This window comes from Schistocerca serialis, chromosome 8 (assembly GCF_023864345.2).
Source record: "Schistocerca serialis cubense isolate TAMUIC-IGC-003099 chromosome 8, iqSchSeri2.2, whole genome shotgun sequence".
Lineage (NCBI taxonomy): Eukaryota > Metazoa > Arthropoda > Insecta > Orthoptera > Acrididae > Schistocerca > Schistocerca serialis.
Genome location: NC_064645.1, coordinates 266,242,583 through 266,262,380, shown reverse-complemented (window position 1 = coordinate 266,262,380; position 19,798 = coordinate 266,242,583).

Genomic DNA, 19,798 nt, shown 5'->3' with positions numbered 1-19,798 from the left:
AGTGTCCTGTAGCGTGAGGAGCAGATACCACATTAAGTCCCATGCCCAACTCGACACACACTGAATTGTTACCTGTACGCCATGACATAGGGCTCTTATATCATGCGAATCAGCGCGGATATATGCACTTTACTGGCCACTCTGCCCGTCCGCTGGACTGTATGTATGCCTCATGTGGCCTCTGCAGAGTGACCCATGATGCAGAAATCTGGGCGACGGTCTTCACGGATTGCCTCGGGTGTATCTGCACTGTCACCCTACCCCGGCGACTCACCTGACGCAGTAGAGACAAACGAACAATAAAAGTCATCCTCCTTCGTGAGGAAGCGTGCCGGCAGCCAGTTGCTGACACGTGGTTCCGTCGTCTTAGCCGCCTATTTACGTATGCTTCCACGTTGCTGTGGTGGCTAGTATGTGTCACTCCCAATGACCCTGATGGCATACTGACGTGACAGATCGAGCTGCAAAGGACGACATCGGAATTTTGCTACATAGCGTTTTGGCAGCCGGCGATGAACCTGCCGTCGCAGAATGTCACATGTACAACTCATGAAAGCCCGCGTACTACACATCAGGGCAGAGCAGTTAGAATGCGTCCACGTACATGCGAGAGTGCAGAATGGCATCCCCAACGAAATGGCGTCAGTCTATCACATTGTGAGCGATAGGTACCACCGCAGGCATCAGCCCATCACGGCGATAAACACGGTGGCCGGAGGCCTTGGCATGAGGCACACCTAACAAATCGAGGGGGCCGAACGGTTTACATCTGGACGTATACCGAACTTTTAGTGACCTTATGGGCGACAAATGGCTCCTGATGATGAAGGTTCCTCGGGTCTCCAGCCGTGTGGTAGCGTTGATATCTCGGGAAGTGTCATACTATCTATGTTCTAGAGTGGTTTCTGCAGCCTCTGCCCATCGCGGCGTCGGGGGCACCCGGCCACCGTCACAATCGGTATCAGAAATGGGGATTCCCGATGAGTGTATCGAGCCCCACCATCCCGCTGATGTCGAGTCTTGGATCTGCAAACAAGTCACTTCGCCAGAAGATGGGTAGTATGACACTTCCCGAAACGTCGCGAGATATCAACGCTACCACCCGGCTGGAGACCCGAGAAACCTTCATCAATAGTTTACGCCGGGAAAGCCTACAATCACAATGGCTTCTAATGTTTCAAGAACTAGTCCGGCAAGGCTTCACTGCCCCAAGGATTTCACGGACGGCATCCTGATCGCTCTACCGAATACGAATAGTGATTGTAAATGAAAGACTATCGTCCGCTCAAATTCAACAACTACGAGATCTTCGGCCGCATGCCCCTCGTGCATCTACGCTGCGCTATCTGGAAAGCAATTCACACCGATGAGACATGCACAGGTAGCAGCAGCCACATTCATACCGTTACGTAATAGCGTTGACAGCGGCCTTAAAATACGAGGCCCCCTTGTCGCAATAGATTTCGAGCACGCATTTGACCGCGTCGAGAGCGGATTCCTACTCGCAGTTTTGGAATGCATGAGCCTCTCTCCACAGTCTGCAAAGGAGGTCTTTCGATTGATCCACGGGGCGCGTTTCAATGTGGTGGTGACTCAGTCTGGTCATATAGTTGTTGGACGGTCAGTGCGACAAGGATGCCCCTTATCGAGCATATTATTTGCTGCAGCACTCGAGCAGAGCTTTGCATGGTCTACGGCAGCGATTAGCAGGCATCTGCAAACCGGAAGCGATATTTCGTTGCGGTACGTTCGCCTATCGGCGCTTATGTGGCCACGCCAGTACGGGGCGGTCTGCACAGTGACTGGCTTTAGTATTGTTTGGGTTGCTTGTGGTATTGTTTTTCGGTGGATCTGTGAAGGTGTCCAACCAACAGGAATCCTACTGGGAGGGACAGGGCAATTATTGTGCCGAGTTGTTCAACTCTTTTCTTTAGAATGAGTTTTAGAATTATAATTGCGTCCAATGACGTGTCCGTTAGCAATAGTCACACAGGGAGATAGTTGTTATGTAGCAGACACTGCGGACTCTTGATGAATGCCCTGTATTGGTAAGGTGCAGTATTTTTGTCTAGCGAAATTTCGAATGAGCAGTCAATCTTAAATCTTAACGCTGTCCGAATACTGAATCTGGAGGAAGCTTTGTGTAATTACCTTGGATTAATCTTGATTCTAAATATTCACCCTCATGTTTATACCGAAGTGCCAAAGCAACTGGTATAGGTATTCGTATTCAAATACGACAGGTTATCAAGATTTAAGTGAGTTCGAAGTGGTGTCATACTCGGCGCATGAGTGATGGGACACAGCATCTCCAAGGTAGCGATGACGTAAGGATTTAGTCCTATGGCAATTTCGCGACCGGAAAATGATCCTGCAAGAAGGGCACCAACAGAGACTAAAGAGAATCGCTCATCATGACACAAGTGCAACCCTTCCGCAAACTGCTGCAGATTTCAGTGCTGGGATATCAAAAGGTGTCAGTTAGCGAACCACGCAACGGAACACATCATCGATATGGACTTTCGGAGCCGAAGGCGCACTCGTGTACTCTTCATGACTGCACGACACAAAGCTTTATATCTTGCCCGGACCCGTCATCACAGGCATTGGACTGTTGATGACTGGAAACATGTTCCCTGATCGCATGAACCTCGTATCGAATTGTATCCAGTGGATGGACATGTACGGGTATGGAAACAACCTCATTAATCCATGGACCCTGCATGTCACCCGAGGATTGTTCAGGTTGATGGAAGTTCTGTAATGGTCTGGGGCGTGTGCAGCTGGAATGATTTGGGACCCCTGATACGTCTACATACGACTCTGACAGGCAACATGTACGTACGCAACCTTTCTGATCACCTGCATCCATTCACGTCCATCGAGCATTTCTACGAACTTGGGCAACTCGAGAAGGACAATGCGACACCCCAAAAGTCCATAATTGCTACAGGGTGGCTCCAGGAGCACTATTCTGAGATTAAACACTTCCGCTGGAAACCAAATTCCTCAGACATGAACGTTATTAAGCATATTTCAGATGCGTTGCAACGTACTGTTCAGAAGAGATCTCCACCTCCTCATACTCTTCCTTCCAGCCCTATTTCAGACATTAGTCGAGTGCATGCCACGTCGTGTTCCGGAATTTCTGAGTGCTCGCAGCAGACATACGAGATATTTATTAGGCAGACCAATCAGGTTTCGTTGGTTTTTTAGTATATATATATATATATATATATATATATATATATATATATATATATATATATATATATATATATGCACTACTGGCCATTAAAATTGCTAAACCATGACGATGACGTGCTACAGACGCGAAATTTAACCGACACGAAGAAGATGCTGTGATATGCAAATGATTAGCTTTTCAGAGCATTCACACAAGGTTGGCGCAGGTGGCGACACCTACAACGTGCTGACATGAGGAAAGTTGCCAACCGATTTCTCATACACAAACAGCAGTTGACCGGCGTTGCCTGGTGAAACGTTGTTGTAATGCCTCGTGTAAGGAGGAGAAATGCGTACCATCACCTTTCCGACTTTGATGAAGGTCGGATTGTAGCCTATCACGATTGCGGTTTATCGTATCGCAACATTGCTGCTCGCGTTGGTCGAGATCCAATGACTGTTAGCAGAATATGGAATCGGTGGGTTCAGGAGGGTAATACGGAACGCCGTGCTGGATCCCAACAGCCTCGTACCACTAGCAGTCGAGATGACAGGCATCTTATCAGCATGGCTGTAACGGATCGTGCAGCCATGTCTCGATCCCTGAGTCAACAGATGGGGATGTTTGCAACACAACAACCATCTGCACGAACAGTTGGACGACGTTTGCAGCAGCATGGACTATCAGCTCGGACACCATGGCTGCGGTTACCCTTGACGCTGCGTCACAGACAGGAGCGCCTGCGATGGTCTACTCAACGACGAACCTGGATCCACGAATGGCAAAACGTCATCTTTTCGGATGAATCCAGGTTCTGTTTACAGCATCATGATGATCGCATCCATGTTTGGCGACATCGCGGTGAACGCACATTGGAAGCGTGTATTCGTCATCGCCTTACTGGCGTATCACCCGGCGTGATGGTACCATTGGTTACACGTCTCGGTCACCTCTTGTTCGCATTGACGGCACTTTGAACAGTGGACGTCACATTTCAGATGTGTTACGATCCGTGGCTCTACCCTTCATTCGATCCCTGCGAAACCCTACATTTCAAAGGATAATGCACGACTGCATGTTGTAGGTCCTGTACGGGCCTTTCTGGATACAGAAAACGTTCGACTGCTGCCCTGGCCAGCACATTCCCCAGGTCTCTCACCAATTGAAAACGTCTGGTCAATGGTGGCCGAGCAAGTGGCTCGTCACAATACTCCAGTCACTACTCTTGATGAACTGTGGTATCGTTTTGAAGCAGCATGGGTAGCTGTACCTGTACACGCCATACAAGCTCTGTTTGACTCATTGCCCAGGCGTATCGACGCCGTTATTACGGCCAGAGGTGGTTGTTCTGGGTACTGATTTCTCAGGATGTATGCACCCAAATTGCGTGAAAATGTAATCACATGTCAGTTCTAGTATCATACATTTGTCCAATGAATACACGTTTATCATCTGCATTTCTTCTTGGTGTAGCATTTTTAATGGCCAGTAGTGTATTTATTGCAGTGGAAGTGGAAGTTTCAGGGAAAGGATACCATCACTGGTGTTAGCACACCTTCACTGGCCCCTGCAGTGAAAGTGGATTAGTGATTCCAGCTCTGTCAAACACACATTGACTAGGAATAGTGCATTATTAGTACTGAAAGTATACCGTCACTGCTAAGAGGTAAGGAGTATACGCTGTGGCTGTAACAACAAGACAGTCGTACTTCGAAATTTGCATTTATCACCTGTAGATTGAAAACATAGTCGTAATAAGTAAAATCCATTTATTGCAGCAAGGGCGCGCACCATGGCACTTTGAGTTGCCCAACACAATTTTGTTTTTGCAAATTCATCTTAGAGTCTGTCATTTTGCTGGCAGTTGCATCTGAAGAATCGCTGGCCGCTTCCCATTGACTGAGTAGTAACTGTCCTCAGGGCAATCGTATCCACTGCTGGAACTTCCTCCTCTAAGCTTATTCTTAGAGGGCAAGAATTGAACTGGGACCCAAGCCAAAATGTTGTATTTGTAGCCGCACTGGCATGTCGTGTCGTACCTTTCATGATTATTTAAAAACAAACAATTTACTACCGTTCGCATAGTTGGCTAAGTAAACCATCCCTGGTCTCGATTCGGTGGAAGCCATCGGTCCTTGTCTCGAGGACGACATCAAAGATCGACGTAGCATCTCCTCTTCTTCTATCGAAGTGGGGAACTGGAACTCTCACAGTGCAGCCGTTTTTCACTGTTGGAAAGCAGCGATCTGAACACTGCCGCATTCTTTGCACTTGTTTTTCTAAGAATTTGTACGCTTTAGTTCTGTGTTTTTTAATAGCATGAGTTGACTCGTCTAAATTAGTCAGGCATAGTCCTTATCGTCAGGAATACTTTCTTTCTCTCTGTTCTAAACCACTTTTCCTGTTGGCATGTAATCCTCTTGCAATGGAAATTTACTGTGATGATTATCCTGCAACGTTTCAGTCCCTGTCTCACTGCTAACGCTAACGTGATTAATTATATTTTCACGGTTATCCCCAGAGTGAACGTTCATCAATGCTTCAGGAGGTAAACTTATTGAAGACAAACCATGTTTAGGGGGGCAGACAAACATCGCTTCGTACGGAGAACTTTTAATTCCAAAATATACAGCGCTATACTTCATTAGCTGCGCAAATTTTAATGTACGGCTCCTCTCCGAGGTGTTGTACTGCTGCATCCACGCTTTTTTTTCTATATCTTGATTTGCTCGCTCTTCGCTGCCCTAAAATTGAACCATAATTTAGATACGCTGCTCATTATATTGTTAACTAAGTCTCCACCATTGTCAGACTGCATTACTGAGGGAGCGCCTAACAAGGTAAAAATGTCAATAATGTCTGTTTGGACTTCTGTGTCCTGAGAACAACGAATGTAGTGAGGCGATCTTGATGAACCATTAAGGTTTTGTGATCTCCATCTGGTTGCGACTGGAAGTCAATGAGATCAACCTGCCATCTGGTATATAGCTTCTTGAACAGCATGGGCTTCACTACTATCCGTTTTTACTGATGTTTCTGCTTTTGTAAACAAGACTCACACGAACTAAGATAAATTTTGACATCTCTTTATGTTATATTATAGAACACCAAGCATTTCATTACTCAGTCGCGTCCACCGTGGCCATTCATTACGTGAGAATCATGCAGAATTTACCAAACGTTTAAGCCGCTACAGGCCCACTTGTTGTCACTGTTTTATCATTTGTAGCCACCACCGTGGCCTAGTTGTTCTGAAGAGGGGCATTTACTCTCTTGAATTGTTTAGGAGGAATTGTAAAATAACTTGATCTATTTCTTTTAAAATGTTTTCTTAATTATTTTTTAAAGGCGATGTTTCTAAGCCTTCTTGGGCTCTGTATTGATCTCGACCCTGTTGCAATACTTAAAACTTTCAAGGCAATTTCTAAACCTTATGGCGTTTGGTGATCACTGATTTTGATCTTGTTGTCAATTTTCCTTGAGAGACAATTTCCAACTAAATTCTAAGCCTTCTGGCGTTCTGTGATGACTGATGTTGATCTTGTTGTAAATTTCTTTTTTTTAAAAAGGGAATAAATTTCAAAGCAAATTTTAAGCACTTTCGGCGCTTTGTAATTATTGGTTCTTGTTAACTGGCTTTTGGCTTCCTCCCATTGTAAAGGAAAATTTTAATTGTTTTCAATAAATACATCTAGATGTTGTCAACACAAGTGACGTTGAACCTAGGGCTCGGCCCCTCCATGAATTCCTGCCGCCACCAATGAAAGAACATTTCAGTGTGAACACCCATCTTGTCTCCAAACTGAACTATTTTGCGCACTTCCATTGCTTGACGGTAACGATGGCCGACAGATTTCAAGCAGTATATGGGTATTTCGCCAGCGCCGTACTTCTTTTTAAAGTACGCTCGCCACTCTGACGGTGCCGCAGCGAGCGGCCTGTATCTTACGTTTATAACCGTGCGTCATCGTTGTATCTCAACACGATGCGTTGCGCGTGGACCTCTGCCTACGTCAGTCTCAGTCTGACGGGTACCCTGATAGCTGAAGTGGCACCATTCTCTCTACAGCCACCGGCTTCTGTGAGACACAATTCACCGGAACTCACCTACATCAGAAAGTTCTTAACTGACTTCAACTACTTACCATCGGACCTTCGTCGACACGGTTGCCCAGCTCGAAAGACTCTTATCGCCTTTACCAGTAGCAACACCGGCACCCCAAAGTTCGATGGAACACAGTGTGGCGAGCAGTACACACGCCATTTCTACCTACCGCGGTGAGTTCGTTGTAGTGCGTGGTTGTCAACGGGAAGTTCGCTGCTCGTCATCGCTACATTCCATTTATCTGCCGGACGATCCCTTGGTTCCAAGCTGCTCAGTCGTTGATTCGGATGCGCGCCGCCTGACTCGTGACGCAACCAGCGACTGATTATATTTTTCACCAGCCATGATGAATGTCATTAATTGGCTAAAAGGCATAGCCCTTTACAACATATTTCGTGATGAATATAAAGGCACACTCGACTTTTGGTTCCTACTGATGACACATTCGGGTTTCAGCAGCCACCCGAGGTACATGACGAGGTCCCAACAACATGCCGAATGGACCGCTCAGGCCTGGCATCATGCTCTCTTCACCGATGAGTGTCGCATATGCCTTCAACCAGACAATCGTCGGAGACATATTTGGAGGCAACCCGGTCACGCTGAACGCCTTAGACACATTGTCCAGTGAGTGCAGCAAGGTGGATGTTCCCCGCTGTTTTGGGGTGCCATTATGTGGGGCCGACGTACATCGCTGGCGCTCATGGAAGGCACCGTAACGGCTGTAGGAACGTGAATGTCATCCTCCAACCGATAGTGCAACCATATCAGCAGCATATTGGCGAGGCATTCATGGACGACAATTCGCGCCCCTATTGTGCACATCTTATGAATAACTTCCTTCGGGGTAACGACGTCGCTCGACTAGAGTGGTCAGCATGTTCTCCAGACATGATCCTTACCGCACATGCCTGGGATAGATTGAAAAGAGCTGTTTATGGACGTCGTGACCCACAATCACTGTGAGGGATCTATGCCGAATAGCCGTTAAGGAGTGCGACAATATGTACCAACAGTGCCTTGATGAATTTGTGGATAATACGCCACTACGACTACAGGCATGTATCAATGCAAGAGAACGTGCTACTGGGCATTAGAGGTACCAGTGTACAGCAATCTGGACCTCCACCTCTGAAAGCCTCCCTGTATGGTGGTACAACATGCAATGTATGGTTTTCATGAGCAATAAAAAATGATGAAATGATGTTTACGTAGATCTCTATTCTAATATTCTGTACGGGTTACAGAATTCTCGCAACCGAGGTGCTGCAAAACTTTCTTTGATGTGTGTATATTCGGGTTTCCCAGGTAACCACATATCTCCGTCAGAACAAGTATGAAGTTCACAAATGAAATACTTTGTTTTTTATAATATTATATATTATTATTCATTAAAAACCGGGTAGTAATACACCAGGTATAGTCTTGAGCAAAATATATCAATTTTTTACTATATGTGACAGAGTTAATTATATTCTATTGTACATAATATTCTACATATTATTGTAGAGCTGCAAAATTTTGCTTCTTCTGTACATTGGATAGATAAACTTGGAATTATTTATTCACAAAGTCCGCACAGTGTTGTTGTAATGAATGCTCATGAAAATTTCTCCCATTTCTTACAACATCTTCTTGTTTTCCTCTTCCTTCAATTTGATTGAGGTTGTCGTAAAAAGCAATCACCGACGATTTTCAGCAGTCCAGCTGGATGTCGTTTTGACTGAGCCTCCACTTGTTCAGCAACCATTATTACAAGTCCCCCTACGATGTACGTCGTGCAACAGTAGCAGCATTATCCAGCCACAATTAGAATGGTTTGGTGCAACCATGTGGCATATACGCGAACTGAGTGTTTCCAGTCGTGATTGTATTACAATAAATTCCTTGGATTACCGCAGTAACCTGTCTGTAGCAAAAAGTTTAATTTTTTGAGCGTATACACATGGGCTAAATCGTTTTTCAATTTGTTTTGATCATTTGAAGACTTTATAAGACAATAAGTGACAGCGTCATCTGCAAACAATCTAAGAGCGCTTCTCACATTGCCAACTAAATCGTTTATGTAGATCAGGAACAGCAGAGGGCCTGAAATACTTCTTTGGGATATGACATATTACTTGTGTTTTATTCGATGACTTTCCGTCGGTTACTACGAACTGTGACCTTTCTGATAGGGAATCACGCATCCAGTCTTACAACTGAGGCGACAGTCTATACGCACGCAGTTTGATTAGAACTCGCTTGTGAGCTACGGTGTCAAAAACCTTCTGGAAATTTAAAAATATGGAATAAATTTGTCAACCCTGTCAATAGTACCTTTTTCTTTGTGAGAATACAGCGGTGTTTTGTTTCACAAGAACGGTATTTTCTGAATCCGTGTTGGCTGTTTATCAATAAATCCTTTTCTTCAAGATAAACCGTAATGTTCAATTACAGTATACGTTAGTGATATGGGTCTATAATTCAGCGGATTACTCATACTTTTTTTCTTTGGCATTGGGTGTGATTTGTGCAGCTTTCCAGTCTTTAGGTACCGTACTATCAACGAGCGATCAGTTGTCTTGGATTGTTAAATATGGAGCTATTGCACCAGTACACACTGCGAGGAACCTGACTGCTATATAATGATGACCAGAGGCCTTTCCTTTATTATGCTACTTAAACTTACTTGCTACATCAGCTTCCAGGCAACTCATGTTGGCAGTTGTCCTTGGTTCGAATTATGGATTATTTACTTCGTCTTCTTTGGTGCATATAATTCCGGAAAAACGTATTTAGGAACTCTGCTTAAGTGACACTGTCATCAGTTACATCACCATTGCAATCGCTCAGTTTGGAGGATTCGAATAAAGTTCAAGGGAAGGAAGTAGAAGAAATGGTTATGGGAGAATACGGGCTTATTAGCAGCAGTGGAGGTGGAAAGAGACTAATTGAGTTCCGCAATAAACACCAGTTAATAATAGAGAATACTCTGTTCAAGTATCACAAGAGGAGGAGATGTACTTGGAAAAGGCCGGGAGATACGGTAGGATTTCAATTAGATTACGTCAGGATCAGGCAGAGATTCAGAAATCAGATATTGAATCGCAAGTCTTACCCAGAAGCAGATGAAGACTGAGATCACCATTTAGTAGTGACGAAGAGCAGGCTGAAGTTTAAGAGACTGGTCACGAGGAATTATTGCTCAAAGAAGCGGGGTATGGAAATACTAAGGAATGAAGAGACAAGCTTGATGGTTCCTGAGGCTATACATACTACGATAATGAATAGTTCAGTATGATGTTCATTTGTAGAGAAATGGAAATCTCTTAAAGAGCCAGGTACAGAAGTTGAATGAAAACCGTATTAACAAGGAAAGTAGCTGAAAAGAAGCCATGGTTACCGGAAGAAATACTTCACTTGATCGACGAAAGAAGGGAGTATGAAAACGTTTAGAAAATTCAGAAATACAGATATACATGTCACTTAAGAAAGACGTAAATACGAAGTGCAGCGAAGCTTAGGCGAAATGATTGCATGAAAAAAATATGAAGAATTCGAAAAAAAAAATCTGAAGGACGGACACAGCATATAGAAAAGTAAAATTACATTCGGTGAAATTAGAAGTAAGTTCGGTAACACTAAGAGCGCAAAGGTAATTCCACTCTTAAATGCGGGTATGTGGCAAGATTACATTGGAGGCGTCTGTGAGGGGGAAGCCTTGTCGTGACGGGAGAAAAAACAGGAATCGACAGAGAAGAAATAGGAGATCCAGATTGGGAATCAGAATTTAAAAGAGCTTTGGACGACTTAAGATCAAATAAGACAGAAAAGATAGATAACATTCAATCGGAACTTCTGAAACCATTTGGGGAAGTGGGAAAAAAATGGCTATTCACTTTGGTGTGTGGATTGTAGGAGATAGGTGACTTACCATCAGACTTTCGGGAAAACACCATCGACACAATTCAGAAGATAGCTAGAACCGACAAGTCCGAGAGTTATTGCACAAACAGCTTAACAGTTCATGCATCCTAACTGCTAGCAACAATAATATGCAAAATGGAAAAGAAAACTGAGAATCTTTTAGATGACGATCATTTTGGGTTTGGTAGAGGTAAAGGCACCAGAGAGGCAATTGTGACAGTGTAGTTGGGAAACTAAGCAAGACTGAAGGAAAATTACAACATTTTCAATGGATTTTCCGGTCTAGGTAAAGCGTTCGACAATGTAAAATGGTGGAAGATGTTCTAAATTCTGAGAAAACTAGAAGTAAGCTATGAAGAAAGAAGAGTAATAGACAATATGCAGAAGGCCTGAGTAGGAGCAATAAGATGGGAAGATCAAGAACGAAGTGCTCGGATTAAAAAGAGTGTAAGGCATGAGTGTAGTCTTTCGTCTTTATTGTTCAGTCTACACTTCGAAGAATAAGGGGGAAATAAAAGAAACGTTCAAGCATCTGATTAAAATTCAGACTGAAAGGATATCAGTGTTAAGATTCGATAAGGAAATTGCATTGAAAGCGAAGAAGACTTACAAGATGAGTTGAATGGGATAGTCTTAGGAGTACAGAATATGGACTGAGAGAAATGGAATTCTGTTACCTAAACCGCAAAACAACTGATGATGGACAGGGCAAGGAGGACAGAAAAAACAGACTAGCACTAACGAACAGGCCGCTCCTGACCAGGAGAAGTCTACCAGAACGAAACACAGGTTTTAATATGAGGAAGAAATTTCTGACAATGTACGTATGGAGAAAAGCGTAGAGAATGAGGAGATTCTTCAGAGAATCGGTGAGGGAAGAAACATATAGAAAACAAAGATAATAAGAAGTAATAGGATGATATGACATCTGTTAAGACATCAGGGAGTAACTTCCAAGCCGGCTGGAGTGGCCGAGCGGTTAAAGGCGCCACAGTCTGGAACCGCACGACCGCTACGGTCGCAGGTTCGAATCCTGCCTCGGGCATGGCTGTGTGTGATGCCTTAGGTTAGTTAGGTTTAATTAGTTCTAAGTTCTAGGGTACTTATGACCACAGCAGTTGAGTCCCATAGTGCTCAGAGCCAGAGAGAGTAACTTCCAAGGTACTACGGTGCTACAGAGGATAGAAACTATAGAGAAAGACAGAGATTGGACCACATCCATCAACGGCTACTCTGAGATGAAAAGGTTGGCAGAAGAGAGGAATTTGTTGAGGGCTGCATCAATCCCTCAAACCAGAAGACTGAGGAACAAGAAAGGAAAGCAAGTCTGAGATAGGTAACCTGATAAACCGTGTAAGCTAATTTTCGGATTATACACGATTCTCTGTTCCTACTACACGTCGTAATCACTTGGGTCTATCAGGTAACACTTATCTTCAAATTATTTTTCGTTCTGCATCTATACTGATGTCGCTGGTACAGTCGCATTTTCCATCGCTCTACAGAAACCTCGAATACCAGCGTCGAACCAGCGTTTACGAGTCTAAATTCAAATCACCTTTGGAAATTAAGTTGCGTAAGTAGCATCAGAGGACGAATGGTAGACTGGCATCAGAAAAAGACAGAATAAGTAAGTCGAATACTCATGCCACGAGCTCTGGATGGTACCGGTAAGTGAAATCCAGCAATAACTGGATAGGGAGTTCTGTTGTCATGAAGCAAGGGTATCAAGGCAGACCAAACCCCGACCACCAGATCTGAGTCAGAGAATAATCAGAGTGTAGTCGTGTAGTCAGACAGACGTCAGACGGTCAATCAGAAGCTACAGAAGTTAAGAACACACGCCATTACCCACTCCAAATTCCTGGTTTTGTTGGTCATCTGCAGTCTCCTGTGCTGCCAGAGCGCTCAAATTCCGTGTTATATCTGGCGATATGTGAGCACCAGCCAATGGAAGGCTCCTTCGTAGCCGTCCTCCTCCGCTCGATTCCAATTTCCTCGAAGCCGAATCTCTGTCACTTTCCACGCTCCAAGGGGTTACTTCGACGGGCGTATGATGTATCAGCTTGCATAATGTTTACAAACGAGTTCAACCCATGAGGAAAAACATCTCTTATCTACAGCTTCCATTATGTTTGCTTCCCCTGGGCCACTATCCTATCGGTACATTATATCTCGGTATATTAATAATTTTTACTTATGGACCGTCTGACAATGTCTTTCAATACTTTAAAACAAGCGTTCAGTGCATAGTGTTGTGGAATGGGGAAAAAAACCGCAAATTGGCGTTCATAAGAAGAACAACACCAAAAATGCAACAGGAGCGTAATATGTAGGAAATTTTCCACGCAATCTGCCACTGATGATGCCTTGCAGGAAATAAAGGCGAAACGCGTATGGCACTAAAATTGTGTTTTATTCAGTTGCTGTCAGACGGTCCATAAGTAAAAATTATTAATATACCGTAATATTACACGCAACTGAGGAAGACAGGACTATAAAAGTTGAAGATGACAGTATATCTCGTCTCAAAGGTTTATTCTGCCAACTGCGTGCCTTTCGCATTAGGTCCTCTTCAGTAGAATATACCTGTCCATCTGAATGTATTCAGCTAAGACTTAGGACAAGGCGGACGGGGTCAGTAAACACTCAAGCGGTTCCCATTGTGTCTCGGGTTGGCATGTCTTGGTGGCGATCCGTTAGTCCTCTCCATTCATTACAGCTTATTTACGTTTCCGATAGTAACAATCATTGTCCTATTGCATGATTAATCGAGAAGTCGATGCACGTAATCGGCTAATATATACCTTCATATCAATTTTCTCAGCCTTCTGTAGCCCTCGAAGTGGTGCCTCGGTATAGAACCATCGGATGATAGAGGGGGGATCATTTTCAATATCAGACCATCAATCAAATTAAGCAAACCACGAGATGGCGTCAGTCAGTAAGGTTTGGAACCACAGCGATCAAATGTGGCCTGCATATGTGCTGTCTTTGATGGAGAGACATTCCTCCCGCCGCTTTTCTCCTGCCACCGCGACAGGTTACCAAATATTATCACCAGGAGGCCTCTCCGCTCAGCCGGCCAAAATACAGAGGGACTTTCTATGCTGCACCCATCCCCCTTCCTGTAAAGTAGACTATGGGGGCCAGATTGTTCCTGATTAGACACACTAATGTGCTGTTCTCGCGCCCACGAAGCCACGGAGAGACGCCTTCCAAGCACCACTGCGCTGCTGACGTAAGACGGTACCATTTTGATTTATATCTTACAACAATACAACGGTATTTGCTAATACCTATATTTGACATGAACGGGCTTCCACCTTGGAATCAGTATGGTTTACATTCGGATCAATAGCAGATACGAGGGCGGAAAAGTAAGGTCCAATCGGTCGCGAAATGGAAACCACTGTAAAATCAAAAACGTTTTATTTTCAAGAGTTATCTAAAGCTTCCAGATACTTTTCCACATAGTCGCCCCTCAGACTTAGACATTTGTCGTAGAACTGTACCAACTTTCCTACGCCCTCATCATAGAAGACAGCCGCCTCTGCTTTCCGCCAATTCTCTACGCTATTCTGCAGACCGTTGTCTGTGCCAGAATGTTGTCTTCATAGCCAGCGATCCATGAGAGCAGAGACAAAACTCAGGGGGAGTCAATTACGGTCTGTATTGTGGGTGATGAAACACTTTCCTCCGGAAACGTTGCAGGAGCGCCTGCAGAGTGCAACAGAGAATTGTCATGAAGAAGGAAAAGGCCAACCGTTATGTTACGTGGGCTGCATGACATCAGGCGAAATCTCTCACCAGGCCCCACACTTGGCGGGAGACACTATTTTCTATGCGTCTTTACGTACTGACTGCGCTCAGAACTGAAAAGAACAACATGACGCTATCGGCGAGCATACTAGAGACACTACCCAACACACCTGTGCAAAGCTTCATTGGATTTTCACTATGGTTTTCATTTCACGCTCAGTTGGACCTCACTTTCCGAACAGCCCTCGTAGGTTGAGGACGAGAGAGCATGCTCGTGTCTACTTCACTCACCATTATTTTGCGAGTATGCCGTTTGTACCTTGAGTTGCGAGAAGTATACTTTTGCTGATGTCAGTGGGGTAGGCGCTGTCATATTTAAGCCAATCTGTGCCCGTACCTTTTACTTTTCATGACGAAATACGATACATCCTAAAAATAGTTACTGCTAATAGTTCAACTCGTGTCACTGAATGTAACTGTACAGTGACTGGACCATCTCAAATTCTTTGTTTTATAGTGTTCCTTTCGTTACTAACATTTCCTAGAGACGAACGGCTTACCAACAAGCAATCCAGAATTGTCGTTTGATGTCGTTCCACAGCGTAGCAAAGCTACCTTGCATTTAATCTGTTCTTCATGATCATTACACGTTGATTCTATTAACTGCTTGTCTGTTACTTTCTGTGATACCAGTAATCGTGTTTGTATTCAGCTCTAGTTGATGTAATGTCGCCGTTAACATCATAAGCAGTAAAGAAAGATCAGTGTAGCTGACATGAGATTTATAATGATGATTAACCGGCATCTACAAGAAGACATGGATATGTAGACAGGATTGGAGATTACGCTATGTAGCAGCGAAATCAAATGCAAGTAAAATAAGAGCTACACAAGGGACTTCAAAAAGTAAGGTTCAAATTATTACGGCACACCAAGAAACATTAATTGATTGGTGAACCTAATTTGATAATGAGACGGATATACGACACTATTTTTGAACACAATCACGAGATCTGTATAAATAACAGTTGGAGCTTTCTATCAGTCATTCAATTCCTCGACGGTAAAAATGTGCTCGTAGGTCACATAACCATCAGAAAGCCACTGTAGGAACGTCCTCATCGAATAGCTCCGATTTCTGTGAATCAGTTTCTTGATTGACTGGAGATAGTCATCTAGGCTCGATGTCGATGGTCTTCTTTTCCAATCAGCATCTCCTACGTGAACAAATTGTTGGCAACGTTGTACGTGAGAGTGTGTTTGATCCAAAATACCGCTAGACTTTATTCTACACAGAGTACGCGAAAGAACTTGCCCCCCTTCTAACAGCCGTATACCGCAAGTCTCTAGAGGAACGGAGGGTTCCAAATGATTGGAAAAGAGCACAGATAGTCCCAGTCTTCAAGAAGGGTAGTCGAGCAGATGCGCAAAACTATAGACCTATATCTCTTACGTCGATCTCTTGTAGAATTTTAGAACATGTTTTTTGCTCGCGTATCATGTCATTTCTGGAAACCCAGAATCTACTATGTAGGAATCAACATGGATTCCGGAAACAGCGATCGTGTGAGACCCAACTCGCTTTATTTGTTCATGAGACCCAGAAAAAATTTGATACAGGCTCCCAGGTAGATGCTATTTTTCTTGACTTCCGGAAGGCGTTCGATACAGTTCCGCACTGTCGCCTGATAAACAAAGTAAGAGCCTACGGAATATCAGACCAGCTGTGTGGCTGGATTGAAGAGTTTTTAGCAAACAGAACACAGCATGTTGTTATCAATGGAGAGACGTCTACAGACGTTAAAGTAACCTCTGGCGTGCCACAGGGGAGTGCTATGGGACCATTGCTTTTCACAATATATATAAATGACTTAGTAGATAGTGTCGGAAGTTCCATGCGGCTTTTCGCGGATGATGCTGTAGTATACAGAGAAGTTGCTGCATTAGAAAATTGTAGCGAAATACAGGAAGATCTGCAGCGGATAGGCACTTGGTGCAGGGAGTGGCAACTGACCCTTAACATAGACAAATGTAATGTATTGCGAATACATAGAAAGAAGGATCCTTTATTGTATGATTATATGATAGCGGAACAAACACTGGTAGCAGTTACTTCTGTAAAATATCTGGGAGTATGCGTACGGAACGATTTGAAGTGGAATGATCATATAAAATTAATTGTTGGTAAGGCGGGTACCAGGTTGAGATTCATTGGGAGAGTGCTTAGAAAATGTAGTCCATCAACAAAGGAGGTGGCTTACAAAACACTCGTTCGACCTATACTTGAGTATTGCTCATCAGTGTGGGATCCGTACCAGGTCGGGTTGACGGAGGAGATAGAGAAGATCCAAAGAAGAGCGGCGCGTTTCGTCACTGGGTTATTTGGTAACCGTGATAGCGTTACGGAGATGTTTAATAAACTCAAGTGGCAGACTCTGCAAGAGAGGCGCTCTGCATCGCGGTGTAGCTTGCTCGCCAGGTTTCGAGAGGGTGCGTTTCTGGATGAGGTATCGAATATATTGCTTCCCCCTACTTATACTTCCCGAGGAGATCACGAATGTAAAATTAGAGAGATTAGAGCGCGCACGGAGGCTTTCAGACAGTCGTTCTTCCCGCGAACCATACGCGACTGGAACAGGAAAGGGAGGTAATGACAGTGGCACGTAAAGTGCCCTCCGCCACACACCGTTGGGTGGCTTGCGGAGTATCAATGTAGATGTAGATGTAGATGTAGATGTAGAATTTCTTGGTCAGTCTCTTTTTCAGTTCAGATGTTTTGCCCACAAGGATCAAACTAGGCCTCGTACTTAAATTTTGGAGTAAGTTCCCAGTTGCTGCGCCATTTTTATCGCACACCGTGATGCACCTGTCATCGGTGCCGCAGCAGAACTGCATTCGCAGGGAATTCGGAACATGCAGTCCCTACCGAGAATGTGCTACCGTCGTTGCGTATTGGTCTTAACGTGACGCAACATCACTACTACATGAAGACATAGTAAGAGACGTCGTCCCATGGTCTATCAAAAGATGGATATCCGAACATCAGACATATCTGTATTTATTCAATGCCGTGTTTACTAAATTACGTAAGTGACAATGTGGTGCAATAGTTAATGATGAGAAAGAGGATGCGGTGTGTACGTCTGAAATGCTGGGAGTGTTAAAGTGCCTGGAGACATAAAAAGAATTTAGCCAGGAAAGACAATTTGTTTATCAAAAGTGGTTCTGTGGATGTTTATGAATTTCTTTCACAGACCCTTAGAAACTCAGGGAAACTTCAGTAAAAGCAAATAAATAAAGAGTACAAACAGTACAGTTTTATAATTCGTTTTTCTATGATTTGACTAAATATGGCGAATTATTAAGCTTCGCCTCACTCTCGTGGTTCTGTTTCAGCACAGATAAACAAGCACAGTATCAAATAAAGCAGGGAGAAAATCATTTTCAGTAGCTGATGTCTTACACCAATAAAGCGATATGAATCGACGTTTGCTTATCAGGTCAGGGCAGTTAATGAGCCAATGTTAAAGAATACCCTAAAATGAACGATGAAAGATGTATGAATAAGAAAGAATACGCAGCTGACTTCAAGTAACCCTGCTTACCCAATCCAGCCCAAGTATTACTGCTCAATTACAACTCGGGCTCGAACCCTATAAATAGGACTGTTTATAATACAAACAGACAGATACTCTCAGCAATGTACATAGTTTACCTTTTCCAGATTCGTATAAAAGTAAGTAAATATAAGTAGAACCAAAACGCACAGAGGCTTCAATTAATACAGGAATATTGAACCTTCCTTTAAGCTGCGTACATAATGCAGGCACGAATTATAATATTCCTGAATTGACGAGAGATGGAAATGAAAACAGGCAGCCATACACAAGAAGCAAAACAAATTTACGAATGTAGCTATTGGTTAACGCCTCTTAGTTACACTGTGTTAACTGATTCGTAAATCACATCACGACACATGGATAGCTCCAGCTAGCTCCTCATACAGTCTCCACATTAAGATACTCATCAAGAAAGTCCCCATGGCTCATTCATTCCATTTTGCCTACAATTTCCGTATATATCAAACAGCAAACGTAATACCAGCGCCGTGTTTCTCGGGCAGGTAAATTGACAGATGGGCAATGCAGACTTCCCCGCAAAGTGCTGGTCGCTTTCGACAGTTGCTCGTACCGTCCATGTCACACATAACCGCCAACGCTGCCATTTAATGGCCATGTTCGCGTTATCAGGCTGCAACCACTGAGACGGAGCAGGTCCGGGGTGGTGTTCAGTCGATGAGGCGGTTCTCATGTGTGCCTTCTGGCGGGACCCTAAGCAGGCCGTTGCTGTGTGGGAGGTAATGGTCTAGGGGCTCTAGAAAAGGGTAAAGTTTAGAACTTTTCCTCATACAAGGACTGTTTAGATTTAAATGAGGTTTCCACCACTTTATTATACATACATGTGTGTGTCATAAAAATTATTTTAATCTCATGACAATTTAAAAATTGCCTGTAGCCCTTGTCAAATTACGCACCTCATAGTGTATCCTGGTTTGCAAGAAGCTTTGTACAGACTCGTGACTATTTCTGAAACCCATAAAAATAAGTTCATAAATCAGAGTGGTGTTATAACACACATTTGTCGCATAAGAAACTAACTATTCTCTTTTCATCATTTCCTTCCCTGATATTCTGATGGACGACCCTTACTCTTCGTTTAAAAAAAAAAAAAGAAACAGAAGACCTTCTTACTTATTTGTGTAAAATTTTGTGTAATGATTCAAGGCTAAATATCCATATACCAGGCTTGAAACTATCTGAACAAATAAACGAGGG